Source organism: Phacochoerus africanus, chromosome 2 (genome assembly GCF_016906955.1).
Source record: "Phacochoerus africanus isolate WHEZ1 chromosome 2, ROS_Pafr_v1, whole genome shotgun sequence".
Taxonomy (NCBI): domain Eukaryota; kingdom Metazoa; phylum Chordata; class Mammalia; order Artiodactyla; family Suidae; genus Phacochoerus; species Phacochoerus africanus.
The window spans coordinates 187,401,969-187,416,415 of NC_062545.1; the positions used below are offsets into that span (position 1 = coordinate 187,401,969).

General features: G+C 36.5%; 1 non-coding gene across 1 annotated transcript; it reads right to left on the minus strand.

Moving 5' to 3' along the window:
* Window positions 1-6,770: 6,770 nt before the first annotated feature.
* Window positions 6,771-6,831, minus strand: LOC125121704 (U7 small nuclear RNA). The gene has a single exon (XR_007133572.1). It is a non-coding gene; the product is annotated as a U7 small nuclear RNA (small nuclear RNA).
* Between the last annotated feature and the right edge of the window lie 7,616 nt (window positions 6,832-14,447).

Below are 14,447 nucleotides of genomic sequence, written 5' to 3' on the forward strand. Positions count from 1 at the left end.
GGCTGTGGCTGTGGTGTAGGCTGGCAACTGTAGCTCCAATTCAGCCCCTAACCTGGGAACCTCCATATGCCATGGGTGCGGCCCTAAAAAGACAAAAGAAAAACATATTTGTCTTTATTTTCTTTTCTTTTACTCTTATTATCTGGTTTGGTATCAGGGTAATGACTTCTGGCCTCATAAAATGAGGTGAGATGTATTCTTTGCTCTTCTGTTTTCTGAAAGAGTGTTATGGAATTTGCATGATTTCTTTTGAAAAATTAATTTTTGTTGAGGTATAATTGACATATAACATTATATTAGTTTCAGATGTGTAACAATGATTAAATTTGACTACGCTGCAAAATGATGAAGTCTATTTACCATCCCTCACCATAAATGTTACCAATTTCTTTTTCTTGTGGTGAGAACTTTTAAGATTAACTCCCTTAGGAACTTTTAAACATTCGATACAGCATTATTAACCAGTCTCTGTGCTGTGCATTATATCCCTATGACTTATTTATTTTAAAACTAGGAGTTTGCACCTTTTGACCTCCTTTACCCATTCGACTGACCTTCCCATCCCCTTCCCCTCTTGCAGTTGCCAATCTCTTCTCTGCATCTATGAACTTGGTTTTTATTGTTGTTTTGTTTGTTTTGATTTTTAGATTCCACATATAAGTGAAATCATATGGTATTTGTCTTTCTTTTATGACTTATTTCACTTAGCATAATGCCCTCAAGGACCATCCATGTGTTGTAAATGGCAAGATTCTAATATCTTTTATGGCTGAGTGGCATATATAAAATGTATATATATGTGTGTGTGTGTCTGTATATATAAAACATCTTCTTTGTTCATTCACCCCCTGATGGGCATTTATGTAGTTTCTATATATTGGTTATTGAAAATAACACTGTAATGAATATATAATTTCTGGTAAAAAAATTTTTTTAGTAAAATTCACCAAGAAAGATATCTAGGGCTGAAGATTTTTCTTCAGGTGTTTATTAAGCATTTACTTAATAGTCATAGAACTGTTATCTATTTCATCGTGGATGAATTTTGTTAGTTTGTGTTTTTTGAGGGACCTGACCATTCCATTTCTTATGTCAAATTTATGTGTGTAGAGTTATTTGTACTATCCCTTTATTATCTGTGGTCCGTAGTGATATCCTCTGTTTCACTTTTGGTATTGGTAATTTATATCTTCTCTCTTTTTTCTGTCTTGCTAAACACTTATCAATTTTAATTATCTTTTCAAAGAATCAGCTGTTTCACTAATTTTCTTTATTTTTCTGTTTGAGTTTCATGGATAACTACTTTCTTTATTGCTTCCTTCCTTTAGCTTGTTTTGGCTTTATTTTGCTCTTCTTTTCCAGCTACTTAAGGTGAAAGCTCAGATTGTCTATTTGAAATCGTTTCTTCTAATATAATTAGAAATTAATGCTATAAATTTCCCCCAGCACTGCTTTAGAGGTATCCTGCAAACTTAGATATGTTTTATTTTTATTTTCATTTAATTTATAGTTTAAAAAAATTCCCTTGAGACTTCCTCTTTGAATCATGGGTTATCTAGAAGTATGTGGTTTAATTTGCAAGTGCTTGGAGGATTTAAAAATAATCTTTCATTACTGATACCTAGTTTAATTCTATTATGATCAGAGAACTTGCATGTTTTAAATTCTCCAAAGTTGTTAAAATTTATTTCTAAATGGTAAATATTCAGTGTCCCAACAAACATTAAAAAATGTTTGTTTTCAGCTGTAGCTCTAATTATCAATTAGACCCCTAGCCTGAGAACCACCATATGCCACAGGTGTGGCCCTAAAAAGCAAAAAAAAAAAAAGTTTGTTTTGCTATTACTTAGTGAAGTGTTTTCTAAATATGATTAGATACAACTGGTTGATGGTATAGTTCAGTGCTTCTATATCTTGGATGATTTTTTTTTATCTGCTAATTTTATCTTTTACTTGGAGAGTATGGTTGAGGAATACATCATTGTATTTTTTCCTTTTTTATCTTTCAGTTTTGTCAGTTTCTGCTTCAAGTATTTTGAGCCAGCTTATTAATTGCATGCATATTAAGGAATGCAAAGTATTCTTGGTGTATTGACACTTTTGTCATTATATAATATCCCTTCTTATCTCTGGCAATTTTCTTTGTTTTGAAATTATTTGTGTGGTATTAATATAGTCATTTAATCCCTCTCTCTTTTTTTATTCACATAGTATATCTTTTTCATCCATTTCTTTTACCACAGCCATATCATTGTGTTTAAAATGAATTTCTTATAGACAGCATATAGTTGGGTAGTTTTGTTTTTCCCTTTTAGCAGTCTCAATCTTTTAATTGGTATCTGTAGACCATTTACAATTATTGTAATTATGATATGTTTTAGTTAGGTCAACCATATTAGTCTTTGTTTTTGTTTGTTCTCTATGTCTTTTTTTCTTTTATTTTCTTCTTTGGTTCCTCTGCTCCTTTTGGATTATTTGACTGTCTTTAGTACTCCACTTTAATTCTGGCTTTTTTTGGAAGATGATGATCTTGGTGATATTTTAAAAAAATCTTGCCACAGGAAATATTATTTGTTAATGTTTAGAGAGTTTCCACACTTTTAAATCTAATAATAATAATAATAATAATAATAATAATAATAATAATAGCAGTTGATTTAATGGGTACTTCATATTTTCCCCTTCTTACCTAATCTATCTATAATCTATAATATTGCAAGGTTAAACAATTTTTTTTCATTTTATAGCTGAATAAAACTGAAAATTAAAGGAGTTTAAATATCACCTTAATTTACTCAGTCACCTTAATAGTAAGGAGAGGGGTCATGAGCTCCATCTAGCTCCAAAGCTTACGTTTTTTTCCATGGCAACTTCAGAAGTTTGATATATATGACTTCAAGATACAAGATTTTACTAATTGTCATGGCTATTGACCTATAATATGAAATTACCTGTTAATATGATCAGTGTAAAATCATTTTGTATCATGGTGAATAATCCCTCAGCTTCATGCCTTGTGTTGGAAAGACTTTTTTCTCCTCCTCCTCCACCCCCTCCCATCGCCAGGAAACTCATAAGTCACAACACTTTACTTAAGGTTCCCCGAACATCTGTCCCCATCTGTAATTAATACCATACTACTTGTTTAGACTTGCTACAGATGGTTTGGTTATACTTGATCATTCTCCCTTTCTTTTTGCTCCAGATGGTGTATCCTTGTGTCTCTTGGGCCTCATTTTTATATTTGGATTGTATATTGATGCAATGGTCTATTGTTTCCATTTTTATTGGGTCATAAAGCTCCATAAAGACCGGATGGTATATGTTTGCTTTTGATGGTGTTAAGTCTTAGGACTCTGCTAGGGATGTTTTATAGTATCTGCTGTATTTATCAAGTAAACAGTGTTACCAAGAATCACCCACTTGCTGTTTGTGCTGGGTATTCAAGCTCCAAGAGATGCTTCAACTACACACCCTGTAAATTCCACATTTCCCAGGAACTTTGAGTTCTGTAGTCAAGAACCATATAGCTCTAAAAAAATTAAGTCACTTGGATACCATGCATCAGTTTTATTTTGCTGGTGATAATCAGGACATGGTCTATTTATCATGAAGAATATATTTTGATGTGATCATCTGAATGTTTAAAAACAATGTTTTAGATGTTAACAGGAAGAAAAGAAACTAGCATTTGTTGAGGATGTACTATATAGAGTTAAACTTTACATGTAGTATCTTCAATTATCCTATCAGTGAGTGTGAAATGTAGTTACTTTTAACATCTTATTTCACAGATTGTGTAATTCATATACAGAAAGATTAAATAAGTTATACAATGCCATATAGGTTAGAATTGGGGGAACTGATATATAGTTTAAACTGTCTGATTCCAAATTCCATAAGCACTTCTAGCAATGTATCTGCTCTACCATTTTTTCTCTGTGCTGGTTATCATCAACCATATAGCTCTAAAAAAATTCTGCCTTTTCCATTATTTTAGCATCTAACTCATAGCTTTATTTCTACTCCATGATGATAATAATAGTAATAATAATCAATGATGGTTAAATAGTGTACTGATTAATAGCAGACTTTGGAACCAGGCTGAATTCAGACTCCAGCTCTGACATTTATTATCTGTATAACTTTGGGCAAATTATTTAATTTCTCTCCGCCTCATTTCTCCATGTAGTAATACTAGTATTTATACTTCAGAGACTTGTTTTGAGAACTAAATGAGGGAATATTTGGAAAAGATCTTAGAATAATGCCTGGTCCATTATGATTACTATAAATATATGCTTGTCACATAAGTGACATTTATTTTTCATTGATTGTGTATCAGATAATTTGCTATGCATGGTAGATTAATACCAAATATAAGGAAGGTACTATTATTATTTCCATTTAATGAGTGAGGACACTAAAGCTTAGAAGGGTAACAATTAGTCCAAGAACTTACCAGTGGTAATTTCATTGTGGGAAACCAAAAAGAATATTGGAGAAGAAAATAACTTACTCATAATTCTATCTGATAGGCAGTATTATTGCTAACATTTTCCTCAGTCTATCCATATCATTGTTGATTATTAAACTAATGTTTAATGTATAATTTCCCACTTTCATTTTGTCCCTTAACATTATATTAAAATTTTTCATCTTGTCCTGTCATTGATTTTTTTTTTTTTGGTTACCATTGTCTTCAGTGGTTGCAGAATATTATATCATTATATCATTTGGATATGATATAGGTATTGGACATAACATTGATCTCAGGCTTTTGTGCCAATACATATTGTTACAATGAACATCTTTGTCTGCCTTTTGGACGTTTTTCTCAGGCTGTATTTCTGGGCTTGGAGATATTGTTTCAAATGATCAAACATTTTTATTTTTATTTTTTTAATTTTAATTTTAATTTTTTTGTCTTTTTGCCATTTCTTGGGCCGCTCCTGCTGCATATGGAGGTTCCCAGGCTAGGGGTCGAATCGGAGCTGTAGCCACCGGCCTACGCCAGAGCCACAGCAACGCAGGACCCAAGCCGAGTCTGCAACCTACACCACAGCTCACGGCAACGCCGGATCGTTAACCCACTGAGCAAGGGCAGGGACCGAACCCACAACCTCATGGTTCTTAGTCGGATTCGTTAACCACTGCGCCACGACGGGAACTCTGATCAAACATTTTTAAAGTCTCTTAAATATACAAAGTATGTTTCAAAGGAACAAGCAAGATTTATAGATGAAAATGTAAAAAGAAAACAAGTTCCCATGATATAGGGTTTTCTTTAAAATTAGAATTTTAATATTTGAGATGATTGTAGATTCACATCCATTGGTCAGAAATAACACAGTGAGATCCTGTGTTACTGTACCATTTACCCCATTTCTCCCAGTGCTAACATCTAACAAAACCATAGTACCTTATTGCAACCAGGTATCTCATTGATATAGTCAAGGTAAAGAACATTTTTATCACAGCTATCCCTCATGGTACCCTTTCATAGCCATATATACCTTCCTTCCAACTCTCATGTCTGGCAACTACTAATTTGTTCTCCATATCCATAATTTTATTTCAAGAATGTTACATAAATAAAACCATAAAGTATGTGACTTTTTAGAATTTGACTTTTTTTCACCCAGCATGATCCCTGGAGATTCATCCAAGCTGTGTGTGTTCAATAGTTTGTCATTTCATTGTTGAGTAGTAGTCTAAGGTATGGATGTGCCAGAGTTTGTCTAATAATCACCTGGTGAAAGACAGCTGGGTTATTCCCAGTTTTTGGCTATTATGAATAAAGCTATTATGACCTTTGCACATAGATTTTGTTTTGATATAAATATAGATTTTTAATTATCTAGGGAAATTGCTCAAGAGTGTTATTATTGCATTGTACAATGGTCACATTATGTTTTTATGAAACTGCCAAACTATTTTCCAGAGTGGCTGTTTTGTTTTTCAGTCTCAGCAGTAATCTATGGAAATCCGTTTTTTTTGTGCTCTTGGCAGTATCTGGTGTTGTTACTGTTTTTCATTTTAGCTGTTTTGAAAAGTATGTAATGATATGTCATTGTAGTTTTAGTTTGCATTCCCCTAACGGACAATGTTGTTGAACATCCTTTTATGTGCTTATTGCCATCTGTATATCCTCTTTGGTGACATGTTATTAATGTTTTTTGCTCATTTCCTAAATAGACTTTTTTTATTTTTATTTTTAATCTTTTTTTTGTCTTTTTAAGGCCACATCCATGGCATATGGAGATTCTCAGGCTAGGGGTTGATTGGGAGCTGTAGCTGTCGGCCTATACCACAGCCACAACAGTGTGGGATCCAAGCTGCATCTACAGCCTACACCACAGTTCATGGCAACGCCAGATCCTTAACCCACTGAGTGAGGCCAGGGATTGAACCTGTGTCCTCATGGATGCTAGTCAGGTTTGTTTCCGCTGAGCCACCATGGAAACTCCTAGACTGTTTTTTAATATTGAGTTTTTATATATTCTAGATTCTAGCCCTTTGTTGAATATGTGGTTTGCAAGTATTTTCTCATAGTCTGTGGCGCATCTTCATTCTTTTAAGATGATCTTTTGCCAAGCAAAATTATACTTTTTTGGTGAGGTCTAATTTATCAGTTTTCCTTATTTGGATTTTGCTTTTGTAGTCAAGTCTAATAATTCTTCCCTTAGCCCTAGGTCCCAAGGTTTTTCTTTTATTTTTTCCTAAAAGTTCTTAGTTTCAATTTTTTTTTTTTTTTTTTTTTTCGCTACAGGGGTCTCCTGGTAAGGACCAGAAACTTGCCGGACCAATTCTAAAAAAGCTGTAACAATTTTACATTGTACATGTAAGTCTGTGATTTATTTTGACTTAATTTTTTTATAAGGTAAAAGGCTTAAGTCCAAGCTCTTCCTTTTTTGTTCTGTTCTGTTTTGGTTTTTGACTATAGATGTCACATTGCTCTAGTACAACTTGTTGAAAAGGCAATTCTCTCTGCATGGAATTGCTTTTGCACCTTTACCAAAAATCAGCTGGGCATATTTGTGTGGGTCTATTTGTAGTTTCTCTATTCTATCCCATTGATCTATATATTTATCCCTCTCAAGGAACCACACTGTCTTAATTACTGTAGTATATTGTAGTCTTTAATATCAAGGAGAGTGATTCCTCCCACTTTGTTTTTACTTTTCAAAATTGTTTTAGCTATTCCAGTTTCTTTACCATTCCATGTAAATTTTACAATAATGCTGTCTATATCTACAAAAAAACCTTGCTAGAATTTTGATAGGGATTATATTAAAGCTGTATATTGATTTGGGGAGAAATTACATATTTACTCTGTTGAGTCTATCAATTTATGAACATCACATGTCTATCAGTTATTTAGTTCTTTGTTTCTTTCATTAGTATTTTACAAATTTCAGCATAATGATTCTATACAAATTTTGTTAAGTTTATATCCAGGTATTCATTTTCTTTGGTGTGAATGGTATTGTGTTTTTAATTTCATTTTCCACATATCATTATTAGTACATGGAAATGTGATTAATTTGTAAAATATTGATCTTATAGCCTACAGCCCTGCTGAGCTCACTTATTAGTTCTAGAATGTTTTTGTTTTTCTTTTGTTTTTGTAAATTCCTTGGGATTTTCTCCACAGACAGTTATATTGTCTGCACATAGGGACATTTTAATTTCTTCCTTTCCAATCTTAATTCCTTTTATTTCTTCTTCTTTCCCAATTGCAATATTACCACTTTCCAATACTATGTTGAATATATCGTGAGAGTCATATGTTAGTAAGGGAGAGAGAAACGTTCTAGCCCTTTTTCCAATCTTAAGGAGAAACATTCAGTATTTATTAAGTATGATGTTAGTTATATAGGGTTTCTTGTTTTTTTTTTTCTTGTAGATACCACTTCACACCAGTAAGAATGGCCATCATTAATAAGTTCATAAATAACAAGTGCTGGAGGGGGTGTGGAGCAAAGGGAACCCTCCTGCACTGTTGCTGGGAATGTAAGCTGGTACAGCCACTATGGAAAACAGTATAGAGGTACCTTAGAAATTGATACATAGAACTACCATATGACCCAGCAGTCCCACTCTTGGATATATATCCAGACAGAACTTTCCTTAAAAAAGACACATGTGCACCCGCATGTTCATTGCAGCACTATTCACAATAGCCAAGACATGGAAACAACCCAGATGTCCATCGACAGATGGTTGGATTAGGAAGATGTAGTATATATACACAGTGGAATACTACTCAGCCATAAAAAGAATGAAATAATGCCATTTGCAGCAACATGGATGGAACTAGAGACTCTCATACTGAGTGAAATAAGTCAGAAAGAGAAAGACAAATACCATATGATATCACTCATATCTGGTATCTAATGTACAGCACAAATGAACCTTTCCACAGAAAAGAAAATCATGGACTTGGAGAATAGACTTGTGGCTGCCTGGGGGGGAGAGGGAGGAAGTGGGATGGATTGGGAACTTGGGGTTAACGGATGCAAACTATTGCTCTTGGAATGGATTTACATTGAGATCCTGCTGTGTAGCACTGAGAACTATGTCTAGATACTTAAAATACAGCACTACAGTGGGAGAAAAAAGTATGTATAAATGTATGTGTAACTGGGTCCCCATGCTGATCAGTGGGGGGAAAAAAGTGTGTTGGGGGAAATAACAATAAAAAATAAATTTAAAAAATTAAAATTAAAAAAAGCTTTATTGAAATATAGTTGATTTACAATGTGATAATTTCTGCTGTGCAACAAAATGATTCGGTTACAGATATACACATATCCATTTTTTTCAGAACCTCTTTATCAAATTAAGTTCCCGTTTATTCCTAGTTTACTGAGAGATTTTTTTTTCCATATCATAAATGAGTGTTGGATTTTGTCAGATTCTTTTTTAAGGTATAGGTTTTTTTTTGTTTTTTTTTTGTCTTTTTTAGGACTGCACCCACTGCATATGGAAGCTCCCAGGCTAGGGGTTGAATCAGAGCTGCAGCTGCAACCTATGCCACAGCCACAGCGATGTGGGACCTGAGCCACGTCTGTGACCTACACTATAGCTCACGGCAACATCAGGTCCTTTAACCCACTGAGCAAGGCCAGGGATCAAACCCATGTCCTCATGGATACTAGTTGCGTTTGTTACCACTGAGCCACAATGGAAATCCAGGTATAGGTTTTTAATAATTAAAAATTTTTGAAAAGTACTCAGGCAGTTATTTTTGTAGGCTCTGAATCGCCTTCCTTCAAGAAGGGTATATGACATATATAAGTGGTCAAAATTGATCTTGCCCAGGTGTTTTTCCTTTCAGCAACTTGTCTCACTATGTTGAGTGACCCTTTATTTTCCTAGGCTTTCAGAAACTGGTGTATTTTTCATGTTCCCTGAAAAATTTGAAAGGCTTTTCTTTATTAAGATCGCCCAGATTTTTCTACTCAAGTCTTATTTCTGGTTTGAGAAATGCATCTGGTTCAGAACTGATTGCCAGGGTTGTACTACTAATGAGGGTTATATGGACTGATTTAGATTTTCTTGTCCTGTTTTATCCCCACTGCCCACTTTTGAAGCTTTCTAAAATAACCTATTCAGGTGGTTTATTCACACTGACATGCTGGTAAAGCCTCTCAGGGTTGGGAGTGATCTCTGATTTGTTGATTTCCATGATGTAAATACTCCCACCAGAGCTGATTTTAAGCACCATTATGATGTTACTGATCATGACATCATAATGAGCATCCCATATGTGTTGGGGTGAAAAGAATGGTACAAGCTAGCCCTGGCATACCACTACTTACACATAATTCAGTGTAACACTGATGATAGTAACCCCTAACACGAACTGCCCAGGCGCTCAATTTCCCCTATTTTGGGGGTTGCCACACTCTTTTTTTCTGAGTGCTCTTAAGAGTATATGACAGAAGGGATAGAGCCCCACAGAAATGGAGTTAAATGAGTAGCAAGCACAATTTTAGGGAGCATATATCAATAGTTCATTCCTTTTTATTTTTGAGCAGTAGATGTACCACTGTCTAATTCTTTCCAGTTTTTACTTACTGAGAATACAGTTGTTATGAACATTCATGTACAGGTTTTTATGAGAATATAAATATTTAAAAATATGCCTTTTTATTCTTTTCCTTCTGTCCTTCTCCACCCAAAGCCTGAAATCTAGGAGTAATATTTTCCTCATTTTTTAACTCTAGTTTGAGGTACAGGAGAATTGCTGGGAAAGTACACTTGTATAATTTCATCCTTAGCAGTGATATTTTAAAATTTTAAGAGAACTTAGCCGTTGGAAGCTCATGCTCTGGATATGGACAGGTCTTGACCCACACATAAATTGTAACAAAATGTCTATCAGTGTTTACACAGAGAGCCTCATGGGGGTGGTGGCTTTTAGGACCTTCTGGCATCTCTACATCCTCGGCATGAGCTTCTCCTGCTCCACTTCCAAGTCAGGTAGAATGAAGACTTTATAAGCAAATAAACCCAAAAGCCACATCCTGCACTTATGTGGCTGAGCTCTCCCAGTTGTACACTCTTGAGATTGACCTTGGATGCCTGCTTTGACTGATGTCTGGCTGGCATCATGACTGTATAGATTTTCACGTCTCTTAAGCATGACCTTTTTAAGGGGGCAGAGTTGCTGAGTGATGAACAGTGTGGTGGCAGGGCAGACAGCCCTGGTTTGAAGTCCAGCTGTGCTGGGTATTAGCAGTGGTAATTGGGGTAAGTTCTGTCATCCCTCTTGTGCTCAGGTTTATCATTTGTCAGTGGGGATAATAATAATATTTACCTCATACAGTTCTCAAGATTAAACGAGTAACATGTAAAGAACCTAGAAAAATGTTTGGCGCATAGTAAAGGCTCAGTGCTACCTCCTCCTCCTCGTCATCATCATCATGATGCACACATTAGGAGTACAGGAGAATCACAGGGCCCATTCTCTCTCTTGAGAGCCATGGGCTACCTCCCAACCTCCCCTCTTTGTACAGACATGTAAGCCTTCATTCAGCCCCACAGCTCCTAGTTCCCTGGACGTCTGCCAAGTACACTAACCTTGGCCCCTCTGAGCTCTGCATTGGATTCTGGAGGTGCTGGATGTGCTGCTCAGGCTTCTGTCAGAGCTGGCCCCACATTCATGTATCTCACTCAGTAGCCAGCCAACCAACCTGCCACCTGGGCCCTCCTCTGCTGCCTACCACCCCCTCTATTCCATCTCCTCCACACAGTAGGTAGTCCTCACAGGGCATCTCCTGGGACTCAGCTCTCAACTAGCAAGTCTCTAAACCCCTGGTGTTCCTCCAGAGGGGAGGGGTGCTGTTTCCTGCCACCAGCATCCACTACCTTGCTCTTTTTCAGTTTCTTCTGTAGGTCTTTTCTTTCCAAGCAATCCAGACTCACTGACCTTTGACACCTCCTTCAACTAAGGAGGCTTGGGTTTTCTCAGCAGGAAGCATTCTGCACCTATGGAAGGTGGCAGAGCTTCACACGGATCCTACAAGATCCTCTAATTCCTACTACCCTTAAGGCTGAAGCATATCAGTCTTTGTGTCCTGCTAAGACCCAGCAGAATGCCTCTATGTAGTATATCAATATTTATTAAATGAATGCTTAAATGAATGATGAATTTATTGAAAGCATCAGGGAAAATGTCCTGCTAACACAGATCCCTGTCACCTCCCAGGGATCCAGCCTTCTGTTGGAAAGTTGGCCCACAATACTTGCAGTACTCTTTGGCTGCTGCTTTTTCCAACTGTGGCTTTACACCTGTTTCATTTTACAATATTTATTGGGAAAGCATTTTAGCTGCTTATTATAGTCAGATATCATCCATGACAAGCCATTTTCCTTGAATTAGCCTGGTGAGAAATATTTCTAAAGGCATTAAATGAAATCATCCAGACATTTCCCATGGCCAGCTGGACCCAGCAGCCACATTCAGTCCCCTGGCTGGAATACAGAGTGAATTGTGTTTTCAGTCTACTCTAAGCAGTAAAGCTGCTGCTAATTCTCACATTAATAAACGGGGCTTTAACAAATTCTCTCAAGCAAAAGCAACAGGAGAATTTACAACTGTTCTTTCAGTAAATTAAATGAGATAATGTAGTGCCTGGCACCTAGTAAGCAGCCAGTACATGCTAACTCTTATGACACTGGACACCACGACCAAGAGCTGTTGCAGAAAATACCACCAAAAAGGATGGGGGCTGATAGGGAAAAATATTTGCAAAGGTTAGTAAGAAAATACAGTCATTTAAATAATTATTTCTTTGAAGTTAGGAATAAGGACAGTAATACTGAAAAAAGAAAATTGTTTAATAAAAATTAAAAGGATGAAAATAAGAGTTAGGAGATTTATAGAAAGCTGATTGGCAATGTGCATTTCATAACATGTTTAAAAATATGAATTACATGTTCATGCACTCACCCTGGAAAATTTCACACACGTACTCAAAAGATGTGTTAAACTTCTGTTCCAAAAACTCTGAGATACACTGAAACAACATCTCCAACAATGTGGCAAGTGGAAAATTGTGATTACATCCTAACATAATTATTTCAAAGGTTTTTGGGTAAATGCAGACATCCTCATTGAAACCCGAACTTAAGAAATGTGCTGCATAGCTCTGTGATTCCATCTTGGCTGTGAAACACCACCTGCGATGTTATCAGGATGCCTGAACTTGTGGGACTTGTGTAGGGAAACTCATTAACTCCAAGATGAGGATCCTTCTCCCAAAATACCTTTTCCTGGCTTCCTGATGCCACTTATTCTTTGCTTTTGTTATTAAATATAAAAATATTGATTTCAACCAGACTTATCAGCTTTGGTTTTACCAATGCCCTTTCAAAGAACTTCTTTATTCCTATTAATTTTGGATGTACCTGTCTCTCATAACTTGAGGTTATAAGCCTGGAAATAGAGTTTTATATCATGCGCCACGACGGGAACTCCTACAGTTACATTTTTAATTCACAGGAAAATGTCAGTAACTTTTTTTTTTTTTAAGTCAGGGAAATAAATAAATAAACAATAGCAACAAAAATGCACAAGTAGTTTTCTTTAGATATTGGCAAAAAAAACCCAGTATTTTTAAAAATGAAAATAAAAGACTTCTATAGTTTATCTCAGTGGATTACAATTAATATGAGATTATATTTTTGGCACTTATCATAGCAACATATTATTTAGCACAAACAAGTTTCTTCCTTTGGATTTAGAAGCAGTGCTTAAGAAGAACTGCTAATTGACACTTAGTGAAAAATAATTTATAGCACATTTTATTCTCTTATTGCTATAAAACTGGTTTAGAATAATGAGGCTCATGAAAGGATATGACCTGGACCGTAAAATGTACTTATTAGAGTTGTTTGATAAATCATGATGGGGAGATTCTCACCTCTTAGTAAGTTTAAGACACTGCAGTGTGAAGCAGGGCATAGATGGGATACAGTTGATTTCCTGTAGCTTGTCCCTCTCTCTCTCTACCCTCCTCTCTCCAGGTATCAAGAAACTGACTGTTTCTGAATGCCCAGCCCATCCCTCATTTCTCCCATTATTAACATCCAACCTGGTGTCCAGACAGAGTGAAGCTTCTGTCATTGTAGGAACAAGATCCTGTCCAGGGATCATCCCATCTGACTTCTGACAGACCCAGAAGATAGAAACAGCATCCCCAGGATTATAGAAGTCAAGTGCTAGGCAAGAAACACCCCTCTTAGGGCCACCCTGGCACAGTGTATTCATTATGTATTCATTATGTCTTCCTTCCTTCCTTCCTTCCTTCTGTTTGTTCATTCCTCCAATATTCCTTGAGGATCTCTAATGCCCTGTGCTGGGCAGTGTGAACTCAATAGTGAACACAGCAGATGTGGTCTCTACCCTCATGGAGCTGGCAGAAGTGAAGAGGAAATATGCTCAATGCTCGGCTGGGGGAGGATAGAGTACACTGGGAGTGCTACTCCCTGGGAATACAAAGCAGAGAGGAAGACACCAAAGTTGGGAACTCTGGATTCTACAGAGGATGGGGAGGCAGGTGATGGGACACCTGGATCCCCTAAGAGAGTTGTAAACGCAACTGGGTGGTGTTTTATGGATCACAGGCACTGCTGTCAAGAGGCTGCTGGGCCAAGGAACCCTCCACTGGCCACGGATCACCAGCCACTGCAACCTCAAGGAGCAGTGGGGGTGATGAGTACTGCACTGAAAGAGCAGGGACTGGGAGCAGGTGGACGTCTGCCAGAACTGGGACCTTTGAGATCAGTCAGTTGGCTGAACTGCAGCAGCCCTGTTTCTTGGTTGCGATAATCAGGCAGCCATCCTAGACTTGCACATGTCTGTCTTTAATTGTATACAACCAAAGATATAATGGAAGATATCAACTGTATAGTCTCCTTTAAAGTGTGTTACC